We start from the raw sequence: 16,639 nt of genomic DNA on the forward strand, positions 1-16,639 counted from the left end.
AGATACCTCACAGATGCAAGCAGAGGAAGAGCTGGCAGTGGCAGTGGTCTGGCACTGTGACATCTGCCAGCCATTTCCCTGGCTCTCTTAATCCAATGCCTCTCTTTTCTTGCCCTTTTCTCCAAGCAGATATTCCCTAGGAAAATCCCCTGTAAACTCACCTGTTCACTCCTCCTTGGCCTCAAAAGGTTCAGTTTTCCCTGATAACCTGCTTCCTCTCACCATGTTTTCAGTGAAGGAGTGGAAGAGAGAGCTTCCAGGCAAACTTCCTAGTGAACTCCCCCTCGCTCTAAATTTGAGTTAAACAATTAATTATTGGTCTAACTTGTGAGTGTTAGCTACTTAATGCTAAATATATGTAGGTTAGTTACTTTTTATTAAAGAAAAAATTTAGTTTAAAGCCTCCCTTTCCAAGAGGGGGCCAGCAAGCTGACCTGTGAACTGACCTATGAAGTACTTGTAAATTGCCATTTTCACTCACTCCCTGGTTGCCTGGGGAGTATTTGGTAGGAGGCCAAAACCCTGCCATACATAGGTGTAGATGAAGGTGGGAACTGCTGATGTTCCTGTTTGCAGGTAAAGCTTGGCCAGCGCTGACGCATGTAGTTTGGAAAGCAAGCAGGAAGCACTGAGATTCCTCCAATGGGAAGAAGTCTGTGACAGGGTTGATAAAACTGGAGATACAATTTCTCAAACCTCTTAATCTATCTTGCATTTACCAACCATTTAATTTTCTGTAATATAATCATTAAGGGAAGAAAGGTATGTGTTTCTAGCAAAAATAAAGAAGTGTTTATTTTCCTTTTTGGAAGAAAGAGAAGGTCCTTGAAGATTCTAGACAGATGCAGTGGGGAATACTTTAGAAATACTTTATAAAGAAAGTCTTTATTTTTCATATTTATTCACTTTTATTTCAAAGAAGGTAGAATTTGAAAATGGTGTTGTTGTAAGAGGTTCTTTTTGATGCTTTACACTCCTTGGGCCTCAGGTGTCTGTCAATGTGCCTGGACCCCACTCCTGGCCTACGGCTCACTCAGGCCTTGGGCATCTGTTGACCTACCATTAGGTCCCACTTTCATTTAGGCCTTGGGCCTCCTGGCCCCTGTGTTGTTGCCCAAACTCCACTTTCTCAGGTGTTGGGCCTCAGGCCTTCCTGGCCTCTGTTCTTTTGCCTAAGTCTGGTGCTTTTCTCTCAGGGTGTGCTCCTCTAGCCTTTCCCCTCTACAGGGTCACCCACAAGGCATTAGGGGCTGAGGCTTTCCGGCACCCCATACTCACCTTTCAGTAGGGAGACACAGGTGTGGCATTTCCTAAAGATTGCCCCACCACAAGCAGTCCCACAACAACATCCAACCCCAGCAGGGTGTAGTTTTAGGTCATTCCCCAGGACCAAGTGCAGGCCTACCTACCTTGGTCTTTCTTCCCCTCACTGGACTCCTAGAAGTTATCTTTCTGGACTGATCACTCCTGAGCACTCTGTTGTAGCATCCATCTCATAACCTCTCAGTCACTGTCCCCATCTGTTTCAGGCCTCTTATAGGCTACCTCCCATCAGGAGGCTGGGCTTCAGCCTCCATCATTCCAGCATGCTGGCTGGCTGATGGCCTATTCTCTCTTGGCAGTGATGTCTCTCCCATCATAGATTCATAGATTCATAGATGCTAGGGTCGGAAGGGACCTCAATAGATCATCGAGTCCGACCCCCTGCATAAGCAGGAAAGAGTGCTGGGCCTACATTACCCCAGCTAGATACACATCCAACCTTCTCTTGAATACCCCCAGGGTAGGGGAGAGCACCACCTCCCTTGGGAGCCCGTTCCAGAGCTTGGCCACTCGAACTGTGAAGAAGTTCCTCCTAATATCTAATCTAAATCTGCTCTCCTCCAGCTTGTGGCCATTATTTCTTGTAACCCCCGGGGGCACCTTGGTGAATAAATACTCACCAATTCCCTTCTGTGCCCCCCTGACGAACTTATAGGCAGCCACCAGGTCGCCTCTCAACCTTCTCTTGCGGAGGCTGAAAAGGTCCAGTTTCTCTAATCTCTCCTCATAGGGCTTGGCCTGCAGGCCCTTAACCATACGAGTGGCCCTTCTCTGGACCCTCTCCAGGTTATCCGCATCTTTCTTGAAGTGCGGCGCCCAGAATTGCACGCAGTACTCCAGCTGCGGTCTGACCAGCGCCCGATAGAGGGGAAGTATCACCTCCTTGGACTTATTTGTCATGCATCTGCTGATGCACGATAAAGTGCCATTGGCTTTTCTGATGGTTTCGTCACACTGCCGACTCATGTTCATCTTGGAGTCTACTAGGACTCCAAGATCCCTTTCCACTTCCGTGCCACCCAGCAGGTCATTTCCTAGGCTGTAGGTGTGCTGGACATTTTTCCTCCCTAGATGCAGCACTTTGCATTTCTCCTTGTTGAACTGCATTCTGTTGTTTTCTGCCCACTTGTCTAACCTGTCCAGGTCTGCTTGCAGCTGTTCCCTGCCCTCCAGCGTGTCCACTTCGCCCCATAGCTTAGTGTCATCTGCAAACTTGGACGGAGTACATTTCACCCCCTCGTCCAAGTCGCTGATGAAGACATTAAAGAGTATCGGTCCAAGCACCGAGCCCTGCGGGACCCCACTGCCCACACTCTTCCAGGTCGAAACCGACCCATCCACCACAACTCTCTGGGTGCAACCCTCCAGCCAATTCTCCACCCACCGGACTGTGCAGTCATCCAAGTCACAGCCCCTTAACTTGTTCACCAGTATGGGGTGGGATACCGTGTCAAAGGCCTTCCTGAAGTCCAAGTATACGACATCCACCCCTCCTCCTGCGTTGAGGCGTTTTGTGACCTGGTCATAAAAAGAGACTAGATTGGTCAGGCACGATCTACCTGCCACGAACCCGTGCTGGTTTCCCCTCAGCATAATTTGTCCTGCCAGGCTCTCACAAATGTGAGCCTTGATGATTTTCTCAAAGATTTTGCCAAGGATGGAGGTGAGACTGACTGGCCTATAGTTACCCGGGTCCTCCTTCCTCCCCTTCTTGAAAATGGGAACCACATTGGCCCTTTTCCAGTCCTCCGGGACTTGACCCGTGCGCCACGAGCGTTCAAATATTCCCGCCAGTGGCTCTGCAATGATGTCGGCCAGTGCCTTCAGTACCCTCGGATGGAGCTCATCCGGGCCTGCCGACTTAAAGGCATCCAGTTCCTCCAAGTGACCCTGCACCACCTCAGGGTCCACGCATGGAAGTCTGGTGCCTTGCTGCTGCCTCCCTACACTCCCAGTGAGAGACTTGTCATGCCTCTCACTTAGGAACACTGAGGCGAAGAACTCGTTGAGGAGTTCAGCCTTGTCCCCTCTGTCCGTCACCAATTGTTTCTGCCCATTTAGCAGGGGTCCCATTCCTCCCTGGGCCTTCCTTTTACTCCCTATATATCTAAAAAACAATTTCTTATTGTCTTTTACTTGGGTTGCCATCCTCAGCTCCATGGTAGCTTTGGCCTGTCTAACTGCCTCCCTACAAGCACGAGCAGAAGAGGTATATTCCTCTTTGGTGATCTCTCCCTGTTTCCACTTTTTATGTGCTCCCCTTTTGGCCCTTAGTCTGCCCAGGATTTCTCTGGTCAGCCAGGGAAGCCTCCTGGCCCCTTTCCCTCTTTTACCTCGCACGGGGATCGTCTCGCTTTGTGCGAGAAGGATAGCTTCCTTAAGGCACAGCCACCCTTCTTGGGCTCCCATCGTTTCAAAACTACTACTCTGCAGTGCATCCTTCACTAATCGCCTGAGTTTGCTGAAATCAGCTTTCCTAAAGTCCAGCACGTTCACCCTACCGGTTACCTTACCCACTCGACGCCTTATGTTGAATTGTACTTTTAGGTGATCACTGTCCCCCAGATGGCTACCGATCTGTAGGTCCCCTACTATGTCATCCCCCGTTGCCAATACCAGATCCAGTAAGGCATTCCCCCTAGTGGGACCATGTACCTCCTGCGTCAGGTGGAGGTCCTGTACACAGGTTAGAAACCTGCGTGAGCGGTGGGACTTTGCTGTCTGTGTCTCCCAGCAGATGTCCGGGTAGTTTAGGTCCCCCATGACCACCGCCTCTTTAGCTTTTATGGTCTCTGAGAGTTGCCTCAGGAGCCCCAAATCTATTTCTTCCCCTTGATGTGGGGGTCTGTAGCTCTACCCAGAGCTGTCTAAAAGTGGAGTTATACTCAGCAGTTCTGTACTCCAGTGGGCTCATCGGAGCCCCTGGTCTCACCACCAGTTGTAATCAGGGGCTTTCCTAGCCCCTCAGTAGGTACACAAGCTCTTAGGCCCTTCCTAGGCTGGCCTCTGCCTTCTCTAGACCTAGGTATACATGGCCTCTCCTCAGACCCAGGCCTACAGCCACTTCCTCAGGGCTTGGGACCCCACTGGGTCCCTAGGAACCTCCTTCCATATAGCTCCTACCCTGACCTCCAGAATGTTTCTGGGTGCAGACATGCTCTGGCTCGCCCATGTTACATTGGCAGCATCCCTCCAGCAGCTGCCTGCTCTGCTCCTTGGGACCTGCTCTTATACTGAGTCTTCTCAGTCCTGCTCCAATCAGGTGGCCTCCTGGCTGTCATGTGACCACCTAATTGGCTCTGCTGTTACCTGCAGACTGCCTCACAGCCTGCTCAAGCCCTTAAAGTGGCAAGCACCCAAATGTGCACTGGCACAAAAACCAATCAGAGGTCATTTATTAGACTATTAAAACCAGTCATCTATAAATAGTGGGCACAGGTTAGAGGAAAGTTTGGATAACTCTGCAAATTCAAGAAGATTTACTGTTAATCTGTGTGTCACCCTTCTCCCACCTCTCAGGTCTCCCCAGCTAGTATAGGTGAGAATCTATGTTGTGCTGTTGTGGGTAGTTAGATAAACTTTGGGATAAGTGTTTGTTCTCTTGTTTTAAGGTGCAAGCAAATAAAAGGTTTGGATGTAGACCTGTTTCTGCCTCTTTTAGCATACGCCAAAGGTTACTTGTAATCTAGATAACACTAGGTCAGCAACACTTAACACCCTAAGCAGGGCCAGCTGAGCCTCATGATAGGTTATAGGGCTACTTTTAGGGAGTTCTTGCAGCACCTGTTCCCTGCTGTGCAATGAACTGTCTTCACTCTGTGAGTAGCTCTTGTCTGTGTGACTTCCCTCGTGCCTGATCCTGCATTCCTGCCCATGTACCTAGTCCCTGAAATTCAAAACCCCAGTTTGACTTGCTTCCTGGCATCCATTTCTGGCAATCCCTTGGCTTAGCACATGAATCCCAGTTTGACTTTGGCTCACTTTCTGACATCCACTTCTGGTAACCTCTCTGGCTTGGTATGTGAACACTGGTTTGACCTGATGATCCAGCTGCTGGGGCAGATCTCAGGGGGCTGGGTTGCACTGCAAGATTTGCAGCCCCAAATCATGGCTCTGGAGGCCTAGAAAACCTCCCTCCCAGGCTCAGCTTTTCAACTTGCCCCTTCAACAAACAATGAACCTAAGATTCCCCTGCTAGATAAATTCAGTGGGGGATCCCTGTAGCCTCTAGTGGTTCATTAATCAATACTGCCTAGCTTTCTGACTATGACTCCAAATGTACAACTTGGACACTGCCCAGGTGAGGCTGATAATCAGTCTTCTGGCTAGCGACTCCCTGGCATGGATCACCGCCTCCTTGACTGGCTTGAAGCCTTTACTGAGGCAATGGTTGGCATCTTTATGGACCCACACTGTGCACATGGCAGAATGGGCCCTTCAGAATATGAATCAGGGCCACCACTGTATCTAGTTATGCCGAAGAATTTCAGCACATATCTGCAGATACAGAATGGAATGAGGCCACTCAGCACTTTCTCTTTTTCCAGGGTCTTCAGGGAGATATCAAAGATGAGCTGACCTAGGTTGATCTTCCAGCAACTCTGGATGGGCTTATTGACCTTTGTACTCAAATTGATATTTACCTGTTGGAATGTGTGCAAGAGAAGTGTTCCATGCCCCAGCATCTAGGACTTGCCAGGAACCCAGAAGGTTCTAGCCCATGCAGGTGGAGACAATACGAAAGATACTCTCTCCCCAGCAGAAAAGGCACTCTGGCATCCAGGAGGTCTCTGCTACTACTCTGGGGAGGGTGGGCACTTTGTTCAGACCTGTCCCCGAAAGGGTATTCCCATCTCATCGGTGGGAAACTGGTGGCCCAACCTCAAAAAGAAAGGCACAGGTTAGGTCAGCTGTCTATTCCTCAACCAGCCCTCTGACCTGTTTTAGAGTCTCTGTCACTGGAAGAGACCAAGATTCCCTTTAGCTAGTTCCCATCTGCCTATAGCATGGGGGCCTCAGGGAATTTTATGGACTCAGACTCAGCCTTTGGTGTACAACATTGGATTTGCATTTAGCTGAAACAGACTGCCCAAAGTAGAGTTGGTGGATGGATCCCACCTTCTCTCTGAACCCCCTCACACAGGGAACAGTCCCTCTTGAGGTACCAATAAGAGGATACTGGGAGCTCCTTTATTTTTATTTAATTTGTTACCCCCACTTTCCAATCATTTTGGGAATACCCTGGCTGTCTTGCTGTAATCCAGATATCCTGTGGGGGCAGAGAGAACTCAAATTTGGTTTCATGTACTGTGAGCAGCCAGTTTTTTCAGGGAAACCCTTTGGCCATGGCCCAGATCAGGTGCCACAAGCAGAGGGATTGCAGTCCTCACTACCAGAGAGTAGTAGGCCAAGTCTAGGCTGGGTCAAGCTGACTTCAGCCCAGCTAAGGGGACAGGGATGTTTGTGGATATGGATACCACCTGTGAGGCATGGGACACAGTATAAGGGGAGGTTCAGAGCCATGTATTTGCCCTTGGCATCAAGGCAATTAAATGGGCAGCCTCCCTCCTGGGAACAACTTAAATTACTTCAAAGGTGTGGCAGGAAAGGCAGGTGGCTGGTCTGCCCAAGACAAATGGGTGGGCCAACTCTGGACTGGTCCCGGCACAGCCCACTTGTTATACTGGGATACTTTCATAGGTTCAATACTACTTCAGGGTAAAGTTTTGCCTCTGGATTCCCTAAGAAGCAGCCTTATTTGGTCTCCTCTCTTAAGAGGACCCTTTGAAGTCAGCCCTGGCATGACTTCACAAGGGACAAGTCTCTGGCTCTGAGACCCTGGCTCTTCTCAGTTCTTGGCTTTCTCAATGATCCATATCACCTCCACTTCCAAGAGTTTCTTCTTTTTGGTCAGCTCCTGCGGAGTAGGGATGTTTTCTTCTTTAAAGAGGTGGGGTCAGAGTGTTGAAATCTTAAATAGCCCAACAGACTCTGACACTGATGTGACTGGTGTGTCAATCTCTAACACTGCATAAAGGGCAAATGGCTACAGCCAGGCCAGGATTGGTACTCCACACACTCCGGTAAGGCTAACCATGGAGCAACCCACCCAACAGGATTTTACTCTTAGTATTTGTACAAAACCTTGAGTCCAAAGTCTGCTGCACTTGAGAGATGTCTGAATCCAGAGTAAAAGTGTATAGTTCAGCCCCTGCCTAATTTCAGGTGTAAATGTAGCTAAGTTGTAAGGGTGGCTGAGAACTGGGTGTTCTCCACTGTCTTCCCAGTCCTGCCTTTTTGGGCCTTTGGTAGAGTGGGGAACTATGCCTCAGTTCCCCCTCTACAATTTCCCTCACAGAATATTGTGAGGAAGCATAGCAAGCTCTTTGGTTGATACATGCCAGCATCATGGCAATTTTGCACTTTTAGACAGCTCTGGGTAGAGGTGGTGAGAAGAGAATTGACAGATTGTGACAGAATGATGTCAACATGCTTTTTTTCCTGAATCTAGAACCTGAATGGACTCTTCTAGTAGGAGTATTTGTGTGTGTGTTTCAGAGAGACCTGAGGCATCTGGATCTCTAAGCAGTACTCCAGACAGGAAATGCATAACAAGGATGCTGATAAAGCTTGAGCCAGATAGCTTAAGCCAGGTAGCCTTATGTATTTACAGCAGGGGTTTCCAACCTTTTTATGCTGCAGACCAGCAAGCCATGGACCAGAAGTGACTGTGGACTGGCAAACCGCGGACCAGCAGTGACCAGCATACTGTGGGCAGGCAGCCAACCCTTTGTGGCCCGGTACTGGGCCGTGGCCCAGAGGTTGGGAACCCCTGGCTTACAGCACTTCAATTGCTAACATGTAACCAATAAAAGGAAAAGGATCAGATACAGCTTCAGCATTTCATACATCCAGCATCCTTCATCTGAAGCAGAGAGCTGGAAAAAATGTCAGGGTTTCATATGTGTGCTGAGTACAAACATACTAAAGTTGGATGAAAGGACAGAAGTTGAGAGACTCTGTCTGGGTAGGGGGCAAATATTAGAAAAGCTGGAATATACAGAAAAATGTTGAGCTCCTAGGGGAAAAAATTGCAATATATTGTCCCACTCATTTTTTTTTTTTTTTGTGCTGCTCATGAGGCTTTCTCCCATATCTCACTATCATCCACCAACTGAGCGGGAATCAATATTCTAGTTACAGTATGGGGTTTGTTCTCTCCATTTCCAAATGCAATTTTAACCCCATAAGGAATGTCTCTGGTTCTGGGGGGGGGGTTTCTTTGGACATAAGAATCTAGAGGTCAGTTACATATCCATGTCTCCAGCACAATATTATGGCATACTGGCTCCTTGCTATCAGTCCAACTCAAGCAGGCACTGCTTAACAGAGAACGCATTCTATCCTTTTGGAAGGACTGCACCTGGATCCAGTTTTCAGTATCAGGCTCTCCTCCACAATGGAAGCTTGTACTTTTTGGATGGTGAGAAGAAGATGAAACAGAATATTCTGTATTTGTTGGTGATCCAGCATGCTTTTTATTTAGAGGTCTTAGCTGAAGGCAAATAATTCACATCTGAAGTTTTGAGAGACTCTCCAAGCCACTGAACTGCTCTGCTTTGCATTAGGCAGGCTGGTTGTCTCCTTCTTGGAATGGCATTCTTATTTCCTGAATCCACTTAGTTTTTGTCATGGTCTTCAAGGCTCCATTTTTTGGTGTGACAGACTGCTTCAATTAGCCTGATAGAATACATGTGACATCAATCATGGCTGGCATCTCCCATCACACCAGCTGATTGGCTCACCAGTATAATTAAAAAATGCAAGAGGAAAGATTGCCCTGATTGCCTTTATCTTTTTGCCTACCATGCTGCTTTTACTACTTGTACAGAAGGCCTTAATGCATTTGGAGGCCTGTAGCTCCTGAAGCTAGCAGTTAGGAGGAGAGTCTTTCTGCTCCCTTACTGCTAGGTTGGGATGTCTGATTGCTTTAGAAATATTGATATACATGCAAGTGTTTCACTGAATCCGTTTCTTATAGAAATGCCATTTTAATGGTGTTGGGTGCTATCCTTTTTTTTTTTGTACAGCAAGGATGCAAATGGCTTCCCCCTTCTTATAAAATATTACTATGGTTCTCATTTTTGTAAGATGTGTTACACTCTAACAAGCAATTAGTCAGACATATACATGACAAAAATGCAGGCTTTCCTTGGTGTGTGTTCTTCAAGCATTGTTCTTCATCATATTACATGTTGTTCTTTGCATTCATTAGACCTATCAGGTAAAGATATTCAAACGTAGGTCTTGGGCAGAAATCAGTAACCTGCTTTTCATCTGTGCTGTCAGAACACCCAATGGCTCCTATTAATGATACCCACCCAAGCTTGAAAACCTGGGCTAACCTATCACCTGGATGTGAGAGGATTCTGTGGTGAGAAAATTGGTGCTTTGGCTTTCAGCTTAAGTGAGCTCCAAGCTCTCTAATTTGCTGATTTTGCTTCTTTCCCAAGAAAGCAATTGGAAACAATGAGTGGTGGGTGACTGGGGCACCAGCCCCTGGTGCTCCCTTTGAGGACAAGAATAGCAACTGCTGCCACTGCCCAGGACACAGACCCTGGTTGTTTCCTGCTCTGGGGGGAACTTGATTTGAAGCCACAGTCCAAAACAGAAGAGGGTTGGAATACACTACTGTACTAGTGGAAGGATAAGCAAAGGAGAAAGGAGAGTTGGAAAAACAAGGGGAGATGTTAAGAGCATAGAAGGATTCACCAGTGAGAACAACTGTGGAAACAACTCATGACAGAAGGATCCTTGGGGAGCTAGGAGAAGCCCAGAGAATTATCTGGAAGTGAATGAGATTGGCACTGGCTGGAAAAGTTGCTTCTCTTGTTGTGTCCTAGTTCAGTAGTTTTCATCTTCCTAAGTTTCAGTGGCACAGTTCTCATGAAGGGGCAAGTAAGTGTCCTCATTCAAAGGTTGTCACTCATGGAACCCACCCCTCCAATGAGTTGTGTAGTTCTCAAGACAGCCATTCCTAAATGATTTTCTAGCTAGAGATACTGCAAACATAAATTATATTTCGTATAAAAAAACTCAGTACATATAGCAGTTGGAGAACATTAATCCTGTGATTTGGGTTTTTTTGAGCAATGGAGCATTATGAAGATTCTGCTATTATTCAAAGAAAAAATGTAATTATAAATCTAGGAAATTCAGAGATAAGTAAAAACATTTAGACATGGCAAAGGATGGGAGTGTATAGTTTGTGTACCAAAACAGCTTTAATTCTGTCCTTCAGTGACTTAAAGCAGTGACTATACCATGACCAATGTAAAATAGCATTTGTAGAATCAGATTTAATTGAGTCTTAAGGATATAGTAGAGCCTTCCTTCACTCCTCCCCCACTCCCTCTCACGGTGTCACTACAGGACAGAGTTGAACAACCAGGAAAGACAACCAGCCACTGCTTCCAGAGTGAAGTGCAACTCTTTCCCCTGAATGAGAGTGCTGGTGGTAATGTTTCTGACTACCATGGAAATATTTATTTACAGCTATTCAAGTAAAGATCAGTCTAATCATAGAGATTCAGGCAGTGAAAAAAGTTACTACGTATGCACCAGTGTCCAAAAGGAACACTGCACCCTGTGTACCAACTCAGATCTAACTGCAAAAATATACTGAGCATGACTACACATGCTATTAAGATGATTGAATAAACTACAGCATAGCTTGCACTGGAGTTTATTGTTCCCAGGTATGCCGTTTACACATGTATGTGGAACCACAGCACGTTGAGCCAGGGCAGAGCAGCCCTGGTTGGCAAGGGGCTCCAGGGGTCAGCCTGCCAGCTCAGGGCTGCCCCAACCTGGATCACCATGTTGTGGAGGGGCTGGCTGGGGCACGAGGGTGCTTTAATGCAGAGCTAGCTGGCAGGTAGCCTCTACACTGAAGCACCCTTGTGCCCCAGCCATCCCCATCAGTGTCTACCTGTTCATTGCAGCAAAGTAAATAATTGCTGTAGGATAGTACTCATGTTTAACAGTACTATTCTACAGCAGAGTTACTTACGTGTTTCTATTAGGATAGAGTAAACTGTGCAGAGGGTAACATTTTACCTTCTTGAAAGCACAGAGGTAGAAAGGGATCTTGGAGTCATTACTGAATCCAAGATGAACATGAGCTGCCAATGCCAGACCACAGCCAGCAAGGCCAGCCATACCTTGTCACGTATCCAAAGATCCATCTCAAGCCAGTCCAAAGAGGTGATCGTCCCCCTCTATGCGACATTGGTCAGGCCGCAATTGGAGTACTGCATCCAGTTCTGGGCACCGCACTTTAAAAAGGATGTGGCCAGCCTGGAGAGGGTCAGAGGAGGGCCACCCACTTGGTGAGAGGGCAGCAGGACGGGCCCTATGAGGAGAGACTGAGGGATCTGAACCTGTTCAGCCTCAGCAAGAGGAGGCTGAGGGGGGACCTGGTGGCTGCCTACAAACTCATCAGGGGACATCATCAGCAAATAGGAAGAGCCCTAAGCTCCTCAGCACCACCTGGGGTGACGAGGAACAATAGTAATAAGCTGATGGAGAACAGATTTAGGTTAGAGATCAGGAGGCAATATTTTACAGTTAGGATGGCCAGAATCTGGAACCAACTTCCTAGGGAAGTGGTCCTCACCCCTACCTTGGGTAAATTCAAAAAGAGGTTCGATGATCACCTGTCTGGGGTCTTGTGAACCCAGCATTTATTCCTGCCTGTGGCAGGGGGTCAGGCTAGATGATCTGTTCAGGTCCCTCCTGACCCTAGCTACTATGAAACTATGAAATTCTTTTACAGTAGAGCTAATTAGTAGGGCTGTGCAAAGCTTCAGGTGGTGATTCAATTCGGAGGAGATTTGGCCCATTTCAGTGGACAAATCTCCGAATCTGAGTCGAATCAGGGGATCAGTTAAAAGGTCTGAATCAATTCAAAGCTCTCAGAATCTTCAGAAAAGATTCAGAGAGCTTTGATGATTTGGGCAGTCCCTGTCGGCTGCAACAGGGAGCTGCAGCTGGACTAGGAGCTGGTAAGTAGGGGCAAAGGAGATGGGACTGGAGGTAGTGGGGGAGGGGACCATGGGGGGACCCCTGCCAGGCCCCATCCCCTGCCTGCTCTCCCAGCTCCCTGACTCCTGTCTGCTCCCCGAGGCCCCCCATGCCTGCTGCACCCAGCTGCAGCTCCCATTGCTTTAAAAAAAAGCCCCACTCACCGGTGCTGCTAGGTGGGGGGCGATCTCTGATGCCCTCCACTGCCCCCCCCCCACTGCCCCACGTTGCATGGCCACACAAGCCCCTCCCTTGCTCCTCCAGTCTCCCCCCATGGCTGCCTCACCCAACCCTGAGAGTGTCTTTGTGAGTTGCTCTTTGTGCAGATAAGGCAGGATTCCTTCCCGCGTGGTGTCAGATGGCAGAAAAGCAGGGAGGTATAGAAATCTTTCTTGTTGTTCAGCTCTCTCATGGGCCCAGAGAAAGAGACTTCCACCTTCAGCTTCCTCTGTGCAGAAATAAAGTTTATTTTCTTCCTGTAGGGACTTTTTATTGTCTTTAATTTTCCCTCAGCCTGAAGAAGGGTGTGTGCGCCCAAAAGCTTGCAGATAAAGATTTTTTTTGGCAATATTTTTAGTTGGTCTAATGAACGGTATAATCTCTGATCCAAGAGTTCTAGAGTTTTGCATTTCTTTTTGTCTCAGACCAACACAGCTACTAACTACATCCCTGAAGTTATTTGTAGTAGCACCATCTAGTGACTACTATTAATATTACGTGACCCAGAGAATGCTATCACCTCCTTAGCCACAGGACCAACATAGGTGTCCTCGGGTTTTTTTGCAAACCTGTGTTTGTGCTGCTATGTGAGCCATGTAAAGATGTGTCCTGTAATAATGTAAACAGGACTATTAGCTACGTACCAGGTGGATTTTTTTTTAAGTCTGTACATTGGTATTACTTTAATAGCAGAGAGAATGCACACAGTTTCATGTGGGTGGAGAAACAGGAGTGAGCATCTGTCATTAGCTTTCCAAGTATTTAACGCATCAGCAGATGTGCATTATGGAGAGTGCTGAAACAGGAATGAAAAGAAAAATGATGAACTGCAACTTAGTAAAACATCCAAGGATGTTACAGCCCTTCCATACAACTTTCTGTGACAAGGAAATGAGATGAGAAAAGGGATTAGGGCTTGAAGGCTGTATCAATCATGGCTCTAACTAGAGAACTGCAAAACTCACTCTTCTTTTCACAGAGATAGCAAATCCTTTGATACAGCTGTCCCTGCAGTGTCTGATATGGAAGGAATTCCACCAAACTGAACTGGCCTGCACCAGTTTAAAGGAAGCTCTAATGCTTTATTTTATCTTACTGAACTTAAATATAAAGCGACATTACCTGTAGACATTCAGCACAAAAGACAATATTGAAAACAGACCTATAGCACTTTTTCTGGTGAAGACTTGGAGGGGCTGGAAGGTGCACCACAAGGCAGAGAACCCCGTGGACCACTTCAGATATCCACCCATGTCTCAAACACACACAGAGGGTTATTAAGCTTCTATACCCTACCAACCACCCTATTAGATTCAAGGACACCTAAGGGTTAATCCCTTTGGAAACTGACCTACTGCCCGGCCCAGGCCAGAGGTGCAAACACCACCAATGAAAATTCCACACGAATGGAAAGTAAAAATGTATTATGACAAGAAACAACTACAACAAAGTACTGTAACAATAGACACAACAACTTACAGTACTATAAACACTATATAGACAATATACAGTTAAAGAACCCAATACCCGTCTGTCACCGTAGGAGGCAGACTATATCGCCTGAGAGAGCTGGCAGGCAGGGAAGGCCTGCTGTGCAGTCTCACACCCCTGAGGATTTCTGTGCTGTTCCCTCACATGCAGGTGGGTTCTGAGCACCTCAGAAAAGAAGGGGTGATACTTTACCCGACTGACGCAACAGGAAGAAGCAGATGAGTGTCCAGCAAGTGCCCAGGTGATATGAACCCTCCGTCATTGCTTCCCAAGCACACCCTGTGCTCCCTCGCTCAACAAATCACCACTAAACTCTGGGTTCCAGATAATCAAACACAACTCAAACACTAGATCAGTTGTACGCTAGTTATCCTTGCACACTCAGTCACATACACACTGAGACAAAGCAAGTCTCAGCAAGCCCTTCAACTCAACGAGCTCCAGCTTTGATGACGATGACTACAAAAAGTCTCCCAACCTCTACACCGGACAGGCTTTATAGGGCCTAAAACACACCACCTGTCCATCATGTGGAGATCCAATCATTACTCTTACATTTCCATCAATCAAAGTCAATCACAATAAGGACCATACAAATCAAACTATCACAATAATCCATAATAACTCATTAGCATAACGATCTTAACTGTCATGTTCCCCTGGTTACCAAACAAACAACTTGGCCCGAAACTAATAACTCGCTGTGTATGCTCAGCTTTTAAAAGTAGGTCATGATATCACTGAGGTTAGAAGGTTAGATGTACCAGAACATTCCAACCTCTAGTCATCCCATGAGTGTGTATTCACACCAGGAATCCACTGTCTACACTGCACTTTCCATCTTGGCCTGATTACCAAACACAAATTAATGAAACCTCCCAAATTCTCCCAATGAGAAAAGTTTTATTTACATTCCTGTTAGAAATGGAGTATTGTTAGAAATGCACAGCTTGCATCTAATGCCTGATAAGAAAGAAACACTGCCAAGGACTTTTTCCTTGGCCAGCATTGCCACAGTTTTTCTTAAATCGCAGACTCTCCCCCAGACTCTCCCTAGCCTTTTTCATGCAGATTACAGAAGCTGGAATTCAACTGACTGTGTCCTTGAAAGGGGGGCAGGTTTAAACTCTTGGTGACCTATAATAGTCTCCGAGCGTGCTTGATTAGCTGATGCATATTTACTTCTCCACCCTGCATACTTAAGTAGTTAATTATAATGTAGATGCGATGGATGTAGTGATGTAACCACATATATGTTTGTATGAAATGGAAATGAGCTGTAAGAGTTCCTGTTTCTGCACACATGTCCAGGAGGAAAAAGATAAATACAGCCTGCAAAAATTCCTTGGTGGATTCAGAGTAATCTGAGTTTTTGACTCTGCTCTGACCCTATTTGCAAATACACCTTTTGTGCCATCTAATGAGTGTGTATCTGTGATTTTAGTGGCCTCCAAGAAATGGACCGCAATTTTTTGCGAACAAATTGGCGAGCCAGGCAGGAGATTTCTTGGACTACACTGGAATTCAGTGACAAGATCGTCTCTGCCACCACGGGGAGTGCGCACCGAGCCGCCTTTTTGGGCTCGCCCAGGGGTTTGAGACGTGAGTCAGGATATCCGGGAAGTTAAAGGCTCCTGTGCAAATTTTTGGTTTCTGAGGACGCCAGACACACATTCCGGCATTCTGATCGAGATCTCTGGGGTATCTGAGTGAGTATATGAATTCCCTTGCCCAATTTGGTCTGGATCCGGGAACAAAGACGCGTTCGATTTTGGTTTAATACTGGGAAATTTTCGGCCTGGTATATGAGAACCGTCTGTAACTAGGATCTTTTGATATTTGGTGTGCTTTGGACGCACTTTTGTGGGCATATGGGTGCGGGTCACTCCCGTGTAGAAAACTCGGATGCGCCTTTAGATTATATAATACAAAACTTCAGTAAATTTGGAAAGCAGGCAGATTATGGAGTGAAGATGAAAAAGGGTGATTTAATTAAGTTTTGTCAACTTGAGTGGCCAACATTTGGGGTCCACTGGACCCCAAAAGGATCCTTTGTAGTAAAAGAAGTGATAGCTATCCATGAAATAGTTATGCAGAACGGATATTGGAATCAATTTCCTTATATCGATTGTTGGTTGTGGGTGGTTCAAAATCAGCCACCTTGGATTAAAAAATGCTTAGTAAAGTCTCATGTGATGGTTGTTAAAGGAAAGACTCGAGGAGGACCGCCTATACTCCCTGAGTCTAATGAGGGGGGGAATTCTGAATTGACTGAGTATCGGACCCGGTCTCCGGTCACAACCCTGTCAGGTAGCGAGGATGAATCAGACACCTCCTCGGGATCCAGTCCCTCTGCACCACTGCTCCCTCCCTCAGGGAAACCACCACTGGCGTATCAAAGCATACCTAATGATTCAGAGCGTGAGCCTAAGCCAAGTGCCCCATCTGAATCAGGGAATAAGGGCTATTATTTGCACAAGACTGTAGAATCACAGCCGGTGCTGAACTGCCCGATGCAAGA

At 46.9% G+C, this 16,639-nt stretch overlaps 1 long non-coding RNA gene across 1 annotated transcript in view; it reads left to right on the top strand.

Moving 5' to 3' along the window:
• LOC149859604 (uncharacterized) overlaps positions 1-16,639 on the top strand; it is a 135,545-nt gene that overhangs the window by 111,164 nt on the left and 7,742 nt on the right. Inside the window, exons 8-9 of the long non-coding RNA XR_016443530.1 lie at positions 14,269-14,359; positions 15,563-15,827. This is a non-coding gene — a long non-coding RNA (uncharacterized LOC149859604). The remainder of the gene's footprint in view (positions 1-14,268; positions 14,360-15,562; positions 15,828-16,639) is intronic.

Source organism: Crocodylus siamensis, chromosome 7 (genome assembly GCF_052110815.1).
Source record: "Crocodylus siamensis isolate JL-2025a chromosome 7, ASM5211081v1, whole genome shotgun sequence".
In the NCBI taxonomy this organism is placed as follows: domain Eukaryota; kingdom Metazoa; phylum Chordata; order Crocodylia; family Crocodylidae; genus Crocodylus; species Crocodylus siamensis.